This window comes from Pleurodeles waltl, chromosome 3_1 (genome assembly GCF_031143425.1).
Source record: "Pleurodeles waltl isolate 20211129_DDA chromosome 3_1, aPleWal1.hap1.20221129, whole genome shotgun sequence".
NCBI classification, from domain to species: domain Eukaryota; kingdom Metazoa; phylum Chordata; class Amphibia; order Caudata; family Salamandridae; genus Pleurodeles; species Pleurodeles waltl.
Genome location: NC_090440.1, coordinates 979,974,511 through 979,993,474, shown reverse-complemented (window position 1 = coordinate 979,993,474; position 18,964 = coordinate 979,974,511).

The following is an 18,964-nucleotide window of genomic DNA, read 5'->3' as shown; positions in this document are numbered from 1 at the left end:
TCCTTTAGCAGGCACTATGCCTACCCACACAAGTGAGGTACCATTTTTATTGGGAGACTTGGGGGAATGCTAGGTGGAAGGAAATTTGTGGGTCCTCTCGGATTTCAGAACTTTTTGTCACCGAAATGTGAGGGAAAAGTGTTCTTTTGGCCAAGGTTTGCAAAGGATTCTGGGTAACAGAACCTGGTGAGAGCCCCACAAGTCACCCCATCTTGGATTCCCCTAGGTGTCTAGTTTTAAAAAATGCACAGGTTTGTTAGGTTTCCTTAGGTGCCGGCTGAGCTAGAGGCCAAAATCCACAGCTAGGCACTTTGCAAAAAACAGCTCTGTTTTCTTTGGGAAAATTTGATGTGTCCATGTTGTGTTTTGGGGCATTTCATGTCGGGGACACTAGGCCTACCCACACAAGTGAGGTACCATTTTTGTCGGGAGACTTGGGGGAACGCTGGATGGAAGGAAATTCGTGGCTCCTCTCAGATTCCAGAACTTTTTGTTCACCAAAATGTGAGGAAAAAGTGTTCTTTTGGCCAGATTCTGAGGTTTGCAAAGGATTCTGGGTAACAGAACCTGGTGAGAGCCCCACAAGTCACCCCATCCTGTATTCCCCTAGGTGTCTAGTTTTTAAAAATGCACATGTTTGGTAGGTTTTCCTAGGTGCTGGCTGAGCTAGAGGCCAAAATCCACAGCTTGGCACTTTGCAAAAAACAGCTCTGTTTTCTTTTGGAAAATGTGATGTGTCCATGTTGCCTTTCCTGTCACTGGAGTTCGGCCTACCCACGCAAGTGAAGTACCATTTTTATCAAGAGACTTGGGGGAGCACAGAATAGTAGAACAAGTGTTATTGCCCCTTGTCTTTCTCTACAGTTTTTCCTTCCAAATGTAAGAAAGTGTGTAAAAAAGACATCTAGTTGAGAAATCCCCTGTAATTCACATGCTAGTATGGGGACCCCAGAATTCAGAGATGTGCAACTAACCATTTTGGAACTACAAAGGTTTTTTCGATACCTATTTTTCAGTCTTCATATTTCACCAAATGAATTGCTGTATACCCGGTATAGAATGAAAACCCATTGCAAGGTGCAGCTCATTTATTGGCTCTGGGTACCTAGCGTTCTTGATGAACCTACAAGCCCTATATATCCTCACAACCAGAAGAGTCCAGCAGACGTAACGGTATATTTCTTTAAAAAATCTAACATCACAGAAAAAAGTTACAGAGTAAAACGTGGCGAGAAATGGCTGTTTTTTTCACCTCAATTTCAATATTTTATATATATAAAAATGAGGTTTTCTGATTCAAGTCTGCCTGTTCCTGAAAGATGGGAAGTTGGTGATTTTAGCACCGCAAACCCTTTGTTGATGCCATTTTCAGGGGAAAAAACACAAGCCTTCTTCTGCAGCCCTTTTTCTCATTTAGAAAAAAAAGAAAAATCGCTGTATTTTGGCTAATTTCTTGGTCTCCTTCAGGGGAACCCACAAACTCTGGGTACCTATAGAATTCCTAGGATGTTGGAAAAAAAGGATGCAAATTTGGCGTGGGTAGCTTATGTGGACAAAAAGTTATGAGGGTCTAAGTGCAAACTGCTCCAAATAGCCCAAAAAAGGCCTGGCACCTGAGGTGGAAAAGGCCTGGCAGCTAAGGGGTTAAAAGAGAGAGACGTAGTTTTAAGCATGATTTAGAATGGAACCTTTATGGCTCCTCCAGGACTCTGTATCAGTGTGTGACATTGTTGCTAAAATAGAATGCATGAGAGCTTGTTTTAGAATGTTGGAGTTCACAGGTACACACAGAGTAATAAAGACATGTGATTTACAGCTCAGCATGTGGCCTAGTCATTCAGCGGGGATCAGGCTGGGGAAGAAGCTACGCTTGGTCTCAGGGCTAAATCAGGAACAGTCCAGAAACACAAGCGATAAGACCAGATCTGCGTTGGTGGTTGAATCCAATCAATTTGTACAATGCTGTTTCATTAATTGTGCCAAATCCAAAGGTCATTATGATAGATGCCAATCACAAAGGCTGGGGAGCAGTAATGGGGGGATCTTTCTGTCCATGGTCTATGCTCCCACATGGAAGTTCAAAGGTCCTCAAAGTAGAGTGTACTGACTGCCATTTTCAATGCCCTCCAGGTCTTTCTTCCATTCACTCAGAATCAGGCAGTAAGAATAAAAACAAACAACAAGACATCCGAGGCTTATGTGAACCATCAGGGTGGAGCAAGAGTTTGGGCCCTTGCTGTTCTGGTGAATGGGATGTGGAACTGGATGGAGTCCAAACTCCTCTTTTTGGAGGCAATTAATCTTCCAGAAGAGAGACTGGGCTTGCAGACCAATTGAGCAGAGTTTTTTTTTATCTTCAACCTCAATAAGTTTTTAGTCCCTTGATTTTCCTTGAGATCATCCAGAGCTTTTGTCCTCCCTGGGTAGCTAGTTTTGCGTCAGAGCAGAATGTGCCGCTTCCCAGATTCTGTTCCCTTTTTTCAGTCAACAGAAAGTCTGGGCTCTGGATATGCTGTCCATACCATGGATGTTTATGCCTTTCCTCCATTCCTCCTAATTTTCAGAGTGCTGAGGAAAATCATGCAGGCTGAGGGTCAGGTCCTATTGGTAGCCCCTTTCTGGCCACCCAGACACTGGTTTCTGATTATTCTCAGGTTGGCAGTAGCAAAACCTTGGAGTTTTCCAACCAGTCTCTCTTCTTTGCAGGTTCCTCTTCTTCCAGAGTCTTCTCTACTGATGCTCAGGCTGGGGGTGGTGTTGAAAGGGGGTGATTGATTTATATGGTATGTTCAGAGATGGTAGCCTGTTCAATTTAGGAGTCTAGAAGACCTTGTTTCTTAAAACATATATATTGTAGAAAGTGGATGAATTTTGAGCATTGGTGAGGTGTAAAGGGATTACTTTCTTTTTCTTGCTCGCCTACATTAATTCTGGACTTCCTTGGAGATGGATTTTCACTACGATTGGCCACTTCCAATTGACATAATCTGTGGGATGTTGTTAATATCTTGAGAAGAAAGGATGTTCTGGAGTTTAAAGATCTTGTATCAAGACTGCTAAAACGTTTATCTAACAAGAGACCTGCTATCCATTCTTCCATCCCTTCTTGGGATTTAGCATTGGTTCCCAGGGCTCTACAGAGTTTTCCTTTAGAACCACTGGATTCTGTTTTTCTAAAATTACAAACGTTTTTCTAGTTGCTATTACATCAGGAAGGCAGTTAGGAGAAATTGGAGCTTTGTTGGCTGATGAACTATATCTGAAATTGTTTCTGTATAAGGTAGCTTTGAGAACTGATCTAGCTTTTATACCTAGAGTGGTATCTTCTTTTCATTTAAATGAAGATGTTACCTTGCCAGTTGTTTTTTTCTCTCTCCCTCCTCACAGAAAGAGCAGTTATTGCACTGATTACATATACAGAGATCCTTATCTATGTCTCCAGCTCTTCAGAGTTTAGGAGGGTGCAATTCTTGTTTGTAACTTTTGACACTCCCAATAAAGGGTGTTGTACTCCTCTTTGACCTTAGGCAGTCGGATAAAACAAACTGTTTTTTTGGTTTATAGTTTGAATGGATCTGTTCTGCAAGAATCAGTTCAGGGTAGGTCAAGAAGAGGCATATCTACCCCATGAGCATCATACAGGGGAGTATCTCTTAAAGATATTTGTCATTTTGGCATCTGAGCTTCCTCAAATATCTCTGTATCTCACTATAAATTGCAGCTGAGGTGTTCTAAATCTGCAATGGTTTAATCAAAGGTCATTTCTGCATTATAGGATTATATTGGTTGATGTCTAATGAAACATATGGTGGAGCATAAAATGTTTACACTCTCTTTATTTCTGTTGTTATAGCGGTAAAAAGGGAGGATAGTTTGGGTGCACCCTCAATAATAAGGCTGCGATGAGCAAGACAGATGAGGAGGTACGCACAGCCCTACATGCCCCCCCCGTTTTGTACACCTTATAATTAGCTTTTTTGTATGCTTTTGAATAACAGGATTTGGAAGAGGGTTAACCCGGGAATTCCCCCTCATTACTTGTTCTGCTTCATAATTTTTATACTGAAGGCACTATAGGCCAGATGTACGAAGCATTTTTCAAGTGGCAAAGGGGCCGATTCGCAGAATCGGCCCGTTTGCGACTTGAAAAATACTTTTTGGGATGTACAAAACCCAAACTGCGATTCGGTAACTTGTTACTGAATCGCAGTTTGGGTTTTGCGATTCGATATTAAAAGGGGCATGTCAAGGGTGTCCCTTCCTAATACCGAATCCAAATGGTATGTATGATTGTTTTGTGACCGCGAATGCGGTCGCAAAACAATCGCAGTTAGCACCAGTTTCAAACTGGTGCTAACCCATTCGCAAACAGGAAGGGGGCCCCATGGGACCCTTGCCCCTTTGTGAATGGCAGCGAATATATTTTTTAAGAGCAGGCAGTGGTCTCACGGACCACTGCCTGTTCCGAAAAAATGAAAAGAAAACTTTTCAATTTTGATTTTGAAATGCATCTTATTTTCCTTTAAGGAAAACGGGCTGCATTTCAAAAAGAAAAAACTGCTTTATTTAAAAGCAGTAACAGACATGGTGGTCTGCTGTCTCCAGCAGGCCACCATCCCTGTGAGGGCGGCCATTCCCAATGGGGTCGCAAATTGCGACCTACCTCATGAATATTTATGAGGTAGGTCATTTGCGACCCCATTGGGAATCGCAAACAGTGTAAAGTACATATTCCTCTGCCTCATTCCCTCATCCTTTGTCTGATATTCCCTACATCTTGTTGGTTGCTCTCCTCTCTGTTCCTCCATTCCTTTTCTCATTCTGTCTCACCGCTTTCATTATTGACTCGCTTCACAAATTTCTTGTGTTTTATGTGGAAACATACAGTGCTGTCTCCCTTTCGCAACACTTGTAATGTTAATGAGTAGGCCCTTCTAATGTGCTATATATATAGCAACAATTCTTTCTTGCTCCCACAACACCACCCCATTCCTAACTCCCCAGTCGCCAATGGTGCTTGCTTGCTTTCTGTCCCCTTCTGATCTTACGGGAAGGTGTGTGCACTTTTCAGACGCTCTTAAAACTTTTTTAGGGTCGAGCCTGCGTCGCATGCGCTTGCGCATGCGTTTCACTGGGGAGACGCTTTAGGAATTAATAAGGGCTCGGAGCCACGTCCACGTGACGTCAGTGCCTTTCATTGGTTCGTGGGCTTGCCTGTTAGAATCTGCTTGATTTCATTAGTGAAAGGCACGCTTACGTCATGCCTTTTCCGGTGGTTAGCCCTCCTCGAGCGCATCAACCAAGTACAGAAAACATACGAGGCTCGCTGTTTTCCATTCGGTTTGTGGACTACTTTTTCTCTATTTTCGCAACGCGATCTAGTTTGGCAGAAGTCGAGCGATTCGCATAATATCGATCATGTTACACAGTTAAGTGCACTTTTTCCGGTTACGTACATGGTTTATGTCGCAAGAAAAGTCCGGTTAGGAGTTTACAACGCTGTTAGCTCTAACACGAGCAAACGTGAGACCCGTTGCATTGCAAATGCTTGTTTTTTTAAAGCAGACAGTGCCTGATGCATGTAAGGAAGCACCTTGTTGGTCTCCATCCTAACCTCACTATTTCTTTTTCACACACGATACTATCCATTTACTATTTCTTTGCAGCTTTGTTTTGCACTCCAAGCACTTGTTAACATATGCAACTAGCCTCTCTATAGCTAACTGTGATGGGAAGCTCAGCCCGCTTTTTTATACTTTAAAGTGCAACTTTTACCTTTAAAGTAGGTGAAAAGGTATAAGCCTACCATACATATTCCTTGGCACCACTGCACCTGTCTTGCTTTAACGTGCTAATTAACGCTAAATGCTGTAACAGCTCTATCTTTTGAACATACATGTGTGATGATTACCTGAAAAAGTGCAGCTGACCGCTGTGGCACTGGCGTTCACAAGTCAATACTGACATTTGAAATATTAGCTTCTTACAATCCTCGGAGGAAAAAATTCCTTTTTGACTTTGAGAAGCTATCACAAATGTATGGAGATTGTTTCATTTTGTTAGATACATATTACTAGCTCGTATGTTTCTTTACGTATGTCCATATTATACAGTATGCTTATATTTCAGTGCTGTTGACTCTCTGGTATCACCTAATAACCAACAAAAACAGTGGAGGTTAGGTACACTGATATTCTTAACCTTCATTTAAATAAACACAAAAAATCATAAATAGAATTTTTTTTAAACAGCTTCCTTGGCTAAGGCTTTGCTTCTTTATAAAGAATCTCAAATGTGTGTGTTTGATGAGGACAACTGCAAATTGCTGTATGCCTTTTACAACAATTGCAATGTTTATGGATGGATGTGTGCTTCTAATGTTCTCTGTCACACACTGTCTCATGTTCCTTTATTATTTTCTTCCTTTGATTCATTAGTTCAAAACTATACCTGCTTAATTTCAAAAACATTTTTCATTTTTAAGTAAGGTGTACAAAGGTCAGAGACTGGGCTGCACCCAGCGTCAGGAACCCTGGCCTTCCCCCTCCTGCCACTACCCTGCTGCAACCCTTTGATTCCTAAACCTTGACTACCGCTCCACACGCTGCTGCCTCGCTGCACCACACACCACTAATGGAGCATTTTCCTGCACTTCCTTTGTTCACTTACCCACACTCAACACTCACCACACCCGCACCAGCATCACGTCACACCCCATTCTCTCACATTGACACAGTCCTGTAACCACCCACACAGCACTCTCCACTTGTATGCATGCAATTCAACAGCCAGTCACTCATCAAACAGGCCACCGTAATCTAGTACCTGGTGCACAACAACTCCTATTTGTCCTCACAGAAACCTGGCTAAATTCTGCATCAGCACCTTACATTGCCTCAGCCACCCTTACCAGCGGCTACAAGTTTGCCAGGCAAGACAGACATAACAAGCCCGGAGGCAGAATCACCATGGTCCACAAGAATGCCTTCAGCTGCACTGACTCTAAAGACACGTCATCCTCCAATATGGAAGACCTGTCATTCAGGCTCCAACTCACAGTCAACTTCACACTAAGCGGCACTCATCTACAGACCTCTTGGACCACACCAACTTAACAGATACCATTGTGGACTTAATTGCATCTCTCACCCTTGATATTAGCAATTACATTCTACTCTGAGACCTGAACTTCCTCCTGGAAGACCACACCGCTCAGTGTCACTGACAAGGATTGGAACACAGTTCTCCACACCCACCGACCAGCCTCCCTACAACCATCAAACATTTCAACAACTGGATCACCTCCTGAAATGACTCCCCACCCCCCTCAAGCACAGCAATACAACAAGATCATGACACTGGGCCAGTTGGTACATGAAGGAAATTAGACTGATGAAACGCCACTGCAAACAGCTGGAGCGTAAACAGAAAATAAGCTAGGACAATGCAGAAAGGAGCACATTCAAATCACCCTCAGATTTACTACCAAATGAACCAGACCACAAAATCCACCTCTCTGGCACATTACATCGATGCCAGCATCAAAAGAAGCAAAGAAAGCTTCACCATTGTGTAGGATTTCACCTCATCAGTGGCCGCATCCAGATCAATCACCCATTTCTAGGAACTCTGCAACAATGTTTCTCAGTTCTTCAACAACAAAGTCACTACCATTTACAGCATCTTCAACCAGCGACTGGACCTGACAGACCTCACCAAATGCCTCCCGATGCCCACCTCTCATGATGACAAGCTCAGCAAGATCCTGGAAGCCAAATGCCTCCTGATATTATCCAAAGGACCAGTGCTAACCACATGGTCGATCATCACCCCAGAAGAAACTGCTGCCACAGTGAAGTCCATCCACTCAGCCGCCCCATCAGACCCCTGCCCCCACCATGACTACTCCAGAAGACTGCAATCAATCAGCCCCACTCCCACAACCATTTTGAATGCCTCCTCTTCTTCGGCAACCTTCCCATACGCTTGGAAATATGCAACTGTCCTTCCATTGCTTAAAAAAACCCTCTGAGGACCCTTCAACATTCGCCAACAACAGACCAATCTCTGTGCTACCATTCACGGCCCGGGTCTCAAGAAAATCGCCAACAGATGCCTCACCGAAGACCACAATGACTACCAACTCCTTAACACTACTCAGTCTGGTTTCAGACCAAAATACAGCATGGAACCTGTCCTCATTGCTGCCATGCATGATATGCACATGACCCTGGATGGAGGACACACAGTGGCCCTTATCTTCCAGAATCTCTTCACAGCATTTCACACACTCTACCACCCCAACCTCTTCCAATGTCTACACAACATCAGAATTAAAGGGCAAGCACTCCGATGGATATGCCCCTTCCTGAAACGCATTCTCTACTCACGGACAGGGTGCCCATTACCCAAATCAAGTTTAATACCTTCATGGCTGAAATCGTCCACTGGATGAAAACTATCTGTCTGAAGTTGATACAACAAGACCGGAATTCTGATCTTTCGGAAGAACACAAGCAAAAAGAACAGATGATGAACAGAATGCTGAACAATGCAAATATTTACCTCGGTCAGAAAGATCTGGGTTTCATCCATTGCTTTTTGCCCACCTCGCTACCCCAGTTTGGACCCAGCTATAATCAAATCAGTTTTGACTCTGCTCCCCATGGGAACAGTCTAGCCTGAACTGCCAAGCCAGGTCTTCCCTGGACCAGAAACAAGCATCCTGGGATCAGTTTTGGGGTATCACCCCTCATCAGCCAAGCTAGTTTGAATTCAGTCGCACAGTGAGCATGGGGCCCACGTCTGGGAATACCCTTCCTCCTACGCCTTAAGTTTGATTAGACTCTAACCTAATAGTGATCTCTACAAACCTGCATAAAATTACATAACATAATTGTGCTTCAGAGTTCAAACTGTAGATGTTCTCTTGAGGTGATGTCAACATCATTATTACTACATAACATGGTCAATACATATAGGGCCAGATGTATGAAGCATTTTGCAATGCACAAAACCCGTTTTGCAATTCGGTAACCTGGTTACCGTTTCAAAAAATGGGTTTGCGAGTCGCAATTAGGAAGGGGTATCCCCTTCCTAATTGCGAGTCGCAGTGCAATGCAGGTTTGCTTTGTGACTGCGAACGCGGTCGCAAAGCAATCGCAGTTTGCACCCATTAGTCGTCTTTTCCGTTTTTCGTTTTTGTAATGCATCTCGTTTTCCTTTAAGGAAAACGGGCTGCATTACAAAAAAAAAACTGCTTTATTAAAAAGCAGTCACAGACATGGTGGTCTGCTGTCTCCAGCAGGCCTCCATCCCTGTGAGTGCTGCGATTCTCAAGGGGGTAGCAAATTGCGACACATCTCATGAATATTCATGAGGTGGGCATTTGCGACCCCCTTGAGAGTTGCAAACAGTGTCAGGGACACTGTTGTGCATAAGGTTTTGCGACTCGCAAATTGCGAGCTGCTCTGACTCGCAATTTGCGAGTCGCAAAACCCAACGTACCTACATCTGGCCCATAATCTTTTGTTCACATTGCCATAATTAACTTTCTGCCTAAAGTCCAACTAGTCATAAATCAACATAACAGGAAGCAAAGTTAAAGTTCAGAAATGATTGTCAATTTAACTGACTAGGACTCTCCTTAGAGTCAAAAACTAAAAGCATAAAAACGAAATTAGTGCATATATATGAGTTTCTCCTAATACAAACCAATGAAGAGTAATCCTGTGATAGAAACTTGTTACTCTTAGATAAAACTTACCGAATGTGCAGGTGGAAGGCTCTTCCTATCAAGGAAATGCAAAACTGCCTTGACGTCAGGGTATCATACATACACACAACACTAGTCTTATTATTCTAACAAAATCCTGCTTCCCTGGCCAGATTTGAAAACCAGCGCTGGGACCCCGGTGCTGGGACATCAGCCTGTCTGCCAGAAGGAGTGTAGCATGGCTGATCGCAGTGTATGCCTCCTCCCAGAAGAAGACGACAACGCGATCAGGAGGACCTCCTGGGGAGCCTAGATGATTGATGTGCCAGCTTGCACTGCCTATGGACAGGCTTTGTGAAGGTCCCAGGCGGAGGTGGTGAGTGGCTTGTTGGCATGCTGGTGGGGGGGGGGTGAGACACCGGTTAAGACTGGCCGGCCTGGAACAGATACCCCTAGGGCCTGTATCTGGCATGGATGAACTGGGCTGCGGAGGAGCTTCACACAGTGGGCCTCATCTGCTGGTGATTTACTGGAGGCCTGTGTGGACGCGGCTGGCAGACGGTTGGTACTGCCCTCTTCCTTTCACAGATCCTTCATACCGGACTGCTGCAGGTTCCCCCCCTCTTGAGCCTTGTGGGGTGCTGACAGATTGGAGCGGATGTGTGGCAACTGGTGTTCTCCCTGTGAGGCGTGGGCAGTAGGAGCAATGAAAGTGGTTGGCCTTTCCTATTGATTCATCAATTGCCCAGTCCATCCTGTAGAGCTTTGCTCCATTGTCCCTGAGGGCCCGGTTGTTCTGGGATTGACGGCCCAAGCCACTTACCTGGTTTAATTGCCTGAAAGACTGGGAGCAATAGCTAGACAGGTGACTATCATCCGTGTCCCCCCGAGATGGGCGCTCGCTGCCTGGATGCCATGGGTAGGAGAGGGGGCCACAGCACTCGCTCACTGGAGCGCCGGATGGAGGGGCATGTGGTGATCCCCAAGTGGCACATCACAAACAGGAGACCCCGATGCCCACCTCTCATGATGACAAGCTCAACAAGATCCTGGAAGCCGTGTCAGCAACAAGGCAGGACCTGCGCATCCAAGTGGATGCTGTGGCTGTGGAGGTTGGCCAAAAGATCAAAATAAATTGTCCGCTAGAGTAGCAGGTGCAGAGACCAAATTTAAGGACTTTAGACAATCGCTACAGGAACTGGAGGGGCAGGTCCAGATCCTCACTACAAAGGTCCGGGAGCTGGAGCACCGAGTGGAGGATGCAGAGGACCGATCCCGGAGGAACAGCCTCTGAAGAATGGGGTTCCCGGAAGGCTCTGACCAAGTTTGTTTTTTTGAGGAATGATTAGCCCGAGTGGCGGAGCAGACTGTCTACCCTTGCAATACATTGTGGAACAAGTGCATAGAGTTCTGGCCCGCAGGCCTCCAGTTGGGGCACCTCCTAAACCAGTGTTGATCCATCTTCTGAACTATAGGGACAAAGAAATAATACTGCAAAAGACACAAGCGGCCACACAACTACAGCATGAGAATGCTCGCATTTATTTGTTCCCTGATTACACGGCTGCAGTCCAGCATCAAAGAGCCTCTTTAAGGGGGCTCAAGAAACGGCTGCGTCAGGCTGCTTTAAGGGTACTCATTACATTTCCTAGCTAGATTCAAGGTCATAACCAACTGCACCAGCTTCCTTTTCACTGAGCCTACAGATGCCTGGGACTGGATAGAACAGCGAAGATATGAGACTTCCATGTCATCCTCGTTATAAATACATGTTCAACAGCCACTGAGAAGGAAACGGGGAAGGAAAACCCTTCAAGAAGCTGACCTTGACAAAACAATCAGCACTCCTACTCCGGTGCGCATGGAACAAAAGCAGGCCCTGATGACGGTGTCTACACTGTGGCTGGAAATGGGGTCAATTCAGTTGCAAGACAGCGGGTGGAGACTCTCTGAATCTGAATCGGAGGTCTCGACCAGTGAGACCCCCTCGGAAATACTGCTGGAGGTCACCCCGCAGACTGCGGACTCATTGATTTAGCAACGGTCTGATCAGCTGAATGTGTACTGTCCCTCTATGACCTACTTGTCTAGCCAGCTGGGTGAGATGAGCAGAGGAAAAGAACCTCAGGCTCAAAATGAGACGCCATATCCTGATAGTTGTTATCCACTGCGGGCCGGGTAGCGCACACACCAAATGCCACCCATGTGAAATTGGCTTAGTTGACACAAGGAATGTGTGAACCATCTACCACTGTACCCTGCTCCAGGGTGCCCAAAGCTCTCGCTATTGAGCTAAACTGAGACCCCATAGATTGGGACTTTATGTTCAATGCTTGGGTGTACTTTTAAGTTCGGAGATGCCTTACAATGGAAGTTGCGGGTAATAGCTGTAGTTATAACCTAGTTCATGGAAGCCACCCAGCATGCACAAGTACAGGTCTAGACTCACAATAAGTAGAAGGCATAATTTTCTCTTACTGTAGTTAAATGACAGACATCAAAGTAGTTACTTGTAATGTTCAAGTTATGGGCACAACTTGTAAGAGACACACAATACAACAGTACAACCGGCATCGCAGAACACAGATAGCGCTATTGCAGGAAGCACACATAGCTGGGGGTGAGGACATTAGGCTGTAGCATAGATGGCACGGGCAATGCTATTGCACTATATACTCTGGGTTTGTGCATGGGGCCATGGTCTGGATCCATGCAGGAGTCCCATTCCACTCTTCTAACACAGAAATAGATCCCGATGGCTGATATGTGTTTGTGGAGGTATTATTGATTGTGTGGCAGGTGCTATTGGGCAGTGTCTATGGCCCCAATGTCTCTCAAATAGCTTTCTTCACCCGATTATTCACCTTTTTGGTAAAATAGGTACACCTTACATGGATAGTTGGGGGGATTTCAACAGTGTACTCAATATTGACTGTGATCATTCATATCCCCCGCTGTCCACTTCACCTATGGTATCCACGGCAGCACACTTCTCCCAATGGGTGGGGCAGTGGGCAAGATAGAGAGGTCTCATAATATTACACGCCACACGATCTGCATGTTTGATTAGACCACATGCTTTTCCAGCCCCTTTTGCAGTCACTGCCCACCACTGCAAAATATGTGGGGAAAATGTTCTCCGACCACAGTCCCTTACTGGTGCAATTCCACTCGGGGCCCCGCAGCCTCCAATACCCACATGGAGGTGGCAGGGAAAACACACGGTAGACCTTGAAACACTATCTGACTGATAACTGGGGCACAGCCACCTCTCATTTGGTTGACTGGGAGGCATTGAAAGCAGTAGTATGTGAACAATGTATCCGCACAACGTGGGGGTTCGAGCAACAATACATAAGGAGGTAAGACAATTGGAAAATATGCTGTGGGAAGTGGAACTCCAATCACACACCTCCCCAAGGGGGCACCACCGGCTCATTGACGCCACTGAGACGCAAGGCCCAACTGGTGAAGCAGCTCTGCTGCCAGGACTTTTAAGCATATCAGGCCCTGATGCATGCTGAACAGAACAAATCAGGCCACCCGCTGGCGTGGCTGTTGCGTAGCTCAGCCACCATGTCACCTATTGCAACAATTAGTACATCCTCTATGTGCTTACTAACTAACCAAACAGACATCCATGAGGCCTTCACCACCTATTACAGAGAGCAGTATGACCCCCACCATTAATTAGAACTCAATAGTTAAATGCCCTTCTTTGGGATGTCACACTGCCGGTACTACCTCCTTGGAATACAGAGGCCCTAAACACGCCCCTTACAATGCTTGACATAAACAAGACTATGAAGGCGCTAGCAACGGGTAAGACCCCGGGTTAGATGGGTATCCCATTGAATTTAATAAAACTTATTTGCCGATCTTGGCCCCCAAATTGCTAGAAGTCTGTGGTACTGCGTTGCAGGAGGGCAGACTTCTCCCATCCATGAGGGAGTCCTTGCTTGTGTCCCTCTCCAAACTGGGAAGAGACCCACAGGAGCTGGCTTCTTACTGCACCCTCTCAATGCTAGGAATGGATTACAAGATTCTAGGTAAAATTATCGCCCCCATGTTACCAGGACAACTGCCCCAACTGATACATATAGACCAGAATGGTTTTGTTCCTGGCAGGTCCACGAAGCTTAATATCTGTAGGCTGCACAGTTATGGAATGGATACCAGCCCAGTAGCCATACGCTACATGCCTGGTTACAGATCTTGAAAAGGCATTTGATACGGTGTACTGGGAATATGTGGTTTCAACTCTTACAGCCTTTGGCATCACTGGAAACCTACATAGCCTTATCTGTCACCTGTATGCGGATCACATCACCCAGGTGAGGGTGGGCCGGAGCATTTCTCCTACTTTCCCAGTGAAGAGGGGCACGCAGCAGTGGTGTTCCCTATCTCCCCTACTTTTTGCCTTAGCCATGGAGCCACTGGCTCAGAAACTGCGACAGCAGGGTAGTGAGCAGGGGATTCCCTTTGAAGGAACCCAGCATACTACCTCCTTGTAAGCAGATAATGTGCTGATTTACATTTGTGATATCAGGAAGGGCATCACTGCTATGACTGAATCCGAATCCAAAGCAGCATCAGGGCTGGGAGTAAACTAAATCCCACTTGTATCCCCTACATCAGCAGTGTCCTCCACAGCAGTTGCAGGCGGATTTGCAAGAGGTCCGATGGGAGACTACTTCCTTCCGCTAATTAGAAATAAACATTTACCATACCGTCCAAGACTTGCTGGATGGTAATCTTATGAGGGCCATTACCGCTGTACGCTCTCAGATGGTTTCTGAAGCACGCTCCCTCTTACAGTTCAGGGTGGAATTGCACTGTGCAAAATGGTTATACTCCTGCACCTGTTGTACTTCTTTCATAACCTCCCATTGCTTGTCCCTAGGAGAATCTTCTGCATGCTTCATGATGCGCTGGCCACATTTCTTTGGAACAAGGGTAGGCATTGGGTAGCATTGTGCTTTTTTTAATGGTTTATTAGTTGTTTAGAATTTATATATATATATAAATATATATATATATATATATATATATATATATATATATACATATATATATAAATATATATATATTAGAATAAACAACTAATAATAATATATATATTAGAATATATATATATATACATATATATCTATATATATATATCTATATACATATAATTCTAAACAACTAATAAACCATAAAAAAATAAAGAAAAACTTACCTTAAAATTCAGTGTTCAGGCGATTATTATTCAGGCAAAATCGTTGTTTAGACAGTAGTTGTTCAGTACTTTGTTGTAGAGACTTTTAGTTGTTTAGCAGTAGTGGTTTAGGCAAATAGTTGTTTAGGACCTAGTTGTTCCATCACATATTCGCCCGGACAGTTTCACAATAATACCTAAGCTGGTGAACTCCGAGCAGGCCATGACCAGAACGCTGGTCTTATATGGGTGTCCGCAAGTGAAGCATGCCCACACCTCACACTACAAGGTTTACAGAGAACGACCACTAAAAACTGGTCTGATCCACATAATAGGAATCTTTGAATTATCGATGCAAATACATTCTGGGGGTCATTCTGACCCCGGCCGGCGGCAGAAGCCGCCGGCCTGGCTGGGACCGCCAGAATACCGCTGCGCGCTCAAAAGACCGCCGCAGGTATTCTGGCTTTCCCGCTGGGCTGGCGGGCGACCGCCAGAAGGCCGCCCGCAAGCCCAGCGGGAAACCCCTTCCCACGAGGAAGCCGGCTCCGAATGGAGCCGGCGGAGTGGGAAGGGTGCGACGGGTGCAGTTGCACCCTTCACGATTTTCAGTGTCTGCAAGGTGACAACCGGCAGGAACAGGATGGCGGTAATGGGGGTCGGAATCCCCATGGCGGCGCAGCAAGCTGCGCCGCCATGGAGGATTCCCCAGGGCAGCGGAAGACCGGCGGTACACCGCCGGTTTTCCGTTTCTGACCGCGGCTGTACCACCGTGGTCAGAATGCCCATGGGAGCACCGCCAGCCTGTTGGCGGTGCTCCCACGGTCGTTGGCCCTGGCGGTTTTTACCGCCTGGGTCAGAATGACCCCCTCTGTCTATTGTGAATTGGCATTAATGTTGTGGACCAGTGTTACACATTACCTATCAGAACAGTGCTTAAGTGCTTGTCTGTAACTAATTTGAACAGTGCTGAGTTGATGCTTCCTTTTTGTTTACCAATTGAGTTAGGTTCATACAGTTGTTTTATTGAACCAGCAGTAATGCTGATTGAGTGATATGTGTACCTGTGCATGAAATTAATAAAATTGCTTAAAAAAAATTAGTGGTCTATCTGTCCACAATTGACGATGTGTAGGCCGGCAGTTGGCTAAAACAATTGTCTATTGCAGCCAGCAGAAGACTCATGCAGCAGGCAGGCAATGGGCATGCAGCAGGCATGCCAAAGGCAAGTCCGTTTGGGTCTGGAGAGACAAGAACCTAATTAAATGTTCCCTTTTTGACAGCTGGGCAATAGGGAACATTTAGTGGAAAGATGCCCTGTTACTAAAGTGCAGAAGTAGAAATTGATATCAGTGCTGATGACACTTTAAGAAATATTTTACCATTACTAAATCTACTTTAGTAATATATAAGACAGAGCATAAGACAGAGATGCAGAAGATAGAGATGCCTGAGAATGTAATAGTTTGGTTACATCCATATCGAATTCCAGAGGACTGAAGAATGCATCTACAAAAAGAAATAGAAGCTATGCTACAACCTGAAACTACTGAACACTCCCAGAGTGAATGGGCATCTCCCATTGTGATAATACAGGAATCTGACAGAACCATTAAGTGCTATATAGACTTCAGACAAGTAAATGGCATTGATGCTTATCCAGTGCCAGGGGAGGATGAGTGGTTAGAGTAGGTGTAGGAATCACAATTTATTAGCACTATAGATCTTACCAAAGCATACTGACAAAGAGGTACTTTTGAGGGCCCCCAGTTAGCATAAACAGCTTTCTTGACACCCTAGAGACTCTATCAGTTGAGGTATCACCCTTTGGCCTCTGCAAAGCCCCAGCTACCTTCCAAAGGCTAATGAACTCAATTTTACACCTTTGTCAGCGATCTGCTTCCGCAAATTTAAATGATCCTGTCATTTATAACTCTTATTACATATCCCATTTTGAGCATGTCCAAAGGCATTAATAGCTGTGTGAGAAGCAGGGTCAACCCTAAATGTTCCTTGGCCAAGTAACAAGTGTGAATTATATATGCTTTAGTAAAGGGACAAATTCTTCCAGGAGTAGTCAAAGCGTAGGATCGCCACACAGAAATGGCAAAAGAGAGATGGGGAAGTCAGTGACCAGGTCAGTTTGGGTTTGGAAGAGGAGCTAGGACTTGAACCAGTGTCAAGGCGCGCTTCTGCGACCATAGAAGTGATGGATTTACACCATGACCTATTGGAGTCAGCCCTGCAAGAAGGGAGAGCTCGCACAGAGAATCACAGGGTCCAAAATGAAGGGCAAGAAAGAAGAAAGGATTAGGAGGAGACAAGACTTAAGGAGGTGTAATTCAGAGCGGTCTACAGGTTTAATGGACCAATAGGAAGATATAATTTATCACAACTCCAGCCCCCACATAATACTGGACAGTGTAACCCAGGGGGAGTAAACCAGGGGCTGGACATCTTTGATAGACCACTATATAAACTCTGTCCAACCTAGCTCACTAGGTAGATAAGGCAGCACAGGAAGGAGAGTCTGAACATATGTTATTTTACTTCAGGTGGTGCCTGAGGAGTATGAGGGCTCAGGTTGCTAAGGTTAAGGGAAACATCTGAAGTATGTGATTGACTATAGATGTTTTAAACTCTGTCTATGAGGGTTATGAAGTAATATTACATTTGAAGAACTTAAGAATAAAAATTAAATACAACAAATAGATGTTGCTTGAGTCGGGATTTTGTACTGGGACCTAATGATCTCGCACATGCATGAGGAATCATCATGCCATTGCACAAGCTGTAAGACACACTGTACATATACAAGCATGAGCAGACATTAAGGACCTCATTTATATCTTCGCCGACAGCCTGCTTTTCCCCCATGGGATGGGGTAAATACCTCTGTACCCATTACAGACGGACAACCTGCCTAATTTATAAATGGCCGCCAAGCAGGCGTTCATTTGTAAAGCACTGGGAGGAACTGCCATCGCAGTGGTTCCTTTCAATACAGTGTAGGGCTGCGTTAGAACTGCACCAAACAGTTTTCTATTTTGTATTTTCAAAAAGAAAACCCCGAACTGAATTTTCTTTTTGAAAAGAAAAAAAGTAATACTCCCCTCGCCATGGAAGTCATCTCCCAAGGCAGGGGGGGCATTATTTTGTTTTTACTGTCCTTCCCTCACCGCCACTGTTTGCCTGGCGGTGACTGCCAGTAAAAAAAAATGTCTAAGGGCCTGATTACAACTTTGGAGGAGGTGTTAATCCGTCCCAGAAGTGACGGTAAAGTGACGGATATACCACCAGCCGTATTACGAGTTCCATAGGATATAATGGACTCAAAATACGGCTGGTGGTATATCTGTCACTTTACCGTCACTTTTGGGACAGATTAACACCTCCTCCAAAGTTGTAATCAGGCCCTAAATGTACGCTCATCCAGATTGAGGGGGCCGACATGTAGCCATTTCTACGATGGCCCATACTCTGTTGGGCAGTTGGAGAGGTTCGGCTATACCAGTGACATAGTAGTCACTGCCATGGCCAGACCGGAGGTCAGTGCAGCTTTAAATTGGGCAGGAGGACCTTCATGTTGGCAGTATGTATACTCCGTCGCTGTTGCGGCACAGTATACATACTGCCAACATATAAATGAGGCCCCAGGACCTTATCACAGCAAAAGGAGGCACCTTCTAGCTGCTATGTGCCTACGTACAAGCACAACGAGGGACCATGCTCTTTCTACGCAAGACGAGACAGGCCTCCTCACAATAGCATGAGGAAACATCATGCCACACATAAACATAAAGAGTTATCATACACTTGCATGACTAAGAGAACACACTGAGCCCTTGCAAAAGTGAGAGGAAAAATCAGCCCTGCACAAATACAAGCAGTTACACTGCCCTCATTTTTTTTAAAAACAAACCTTATTGCAGGTTTTCACAAAAGCACTTAATGTAACATCACCACTCTTAACCCCTTCGCTGCCAGGCCTTTAACCCCTCCTGTGCCGATCCTTTTTTTTGGCTATTTGGGGCAGGTCGCGCTTAGGC